Source organism: Piliocolobus tephrosceles, unplaced genomic scaffold (assembly GCF_002776525.5).
Source record: "Piliocolobus tephrosceles isolate RC106 unplaced genomic scaffold, ASM277652v3 unscaffolded_24174, whole genome shotgun sequence".
Taxonomy (NCBI): domain Eukaryota; kingdom Metazoa; phylum Chordata; class Mammalia; order Primates; family Cercopithecidae; genus Piliocolobus; species Piliocolobus tephrosceles.
In genome coordinates this window covers 12,650-13,898 of record NW_022306726.1, presented here as the reverse complement: position 1 = coordinate 13,898, position 1,249 = coordinate 12,650, and positions in this window count along the sequence as shown.

Below are 1,249 nucleotides of genomic sequence, written 5' to 3'. Positions count from 1 at the left end.
CTTTTATATTAGTATAGAAGCTAAAATAGTATTTATTAAAATTATTATTTTTTGTGTGGTCACATGGATATATGAAGATTATTGTGAAGTAAAAAAAAAAAAAAAAAAAAAAAATGCTATTAATATATTTGTTCTTATAAAAAAATATGTATAACTACATGATTCAGATTTGTAAACTTAATTTTAATGTGTTTATTTACTTTGTTTAAAATACGACTAATGAAACGTTAAAGAGTGATGAATTATTGGAAAAAGCAACAAAATTAAAAAAAGTATAAATTTATCTTAAAAATAAAGATTTATCCAACAAAAACGAAATTAAAAAAAAAAAAAAAAAAAAAAAAAAAAAATGCACTTATATATAATAAAAAAGTTATCAAATACAGTAAGAGGTTTTAAACGACATGATAGAAACTGTTCAATCGTTGCCAAATTAATTAGACTATTTGATTTTTTGTATTACAAAAATACTATTGAAATTATTGTATAAAAATTGAAATAAAAAAAGTTTAAAATTCAGTACAAATGTTACATTTATGAAGAAATTTATTTTAAAAAATAAAATGTATTATAAACAATTGAAAGTAATTTCTCTTTTCATTTTGCTAGATATCATCATTTCTTCGGGACAATTTTCTATTAATAACGGATTTATGATATTGATTTTAGTTTTTTTTTTTTTTTTTTTTTTTTTTTTTTTTTTCTTACGCCTTTGATTGTGTTATACTATTATATATATTCTTAAATGAAATTTAATCTGCATCTGCCGATAAAAAAATATTATAAAACGAATGCTGCTTAATACATTTCGGATTATAAACATGTCAAACTATATAGTTTTGGTGATACATAAAAACGTTTTTACAACTATGTTTTTTTAATGTAATATATTTATATGACTATTCTATAATAACTTATAATGGTGTGAAAACATGCATGCAAAGGTATACATGAATTTTTTACGCATTTTTTTAGAATTGTTCTAAGCTCTTAAAATAAAATTTTTTTAAATTAAAAAAAAAAATAAGTAAAAAAAGAAAAAAATTAAATAGAAAAAATAAATAAATTAGATAAAATAAAAAAAAAATTAAATAAAATTTTATTTTTTCTTTTACTTATTCAATAATATAAACGTTTTCTAAATTCAATACTTGTTTAAACCGGATGTTTATACAATTTATGGTGAAATATTTGAAAATTTGTATAAAGTAGAACCAATTTTTTTTTTTTTTTTTTTTTTTTTTTTTTG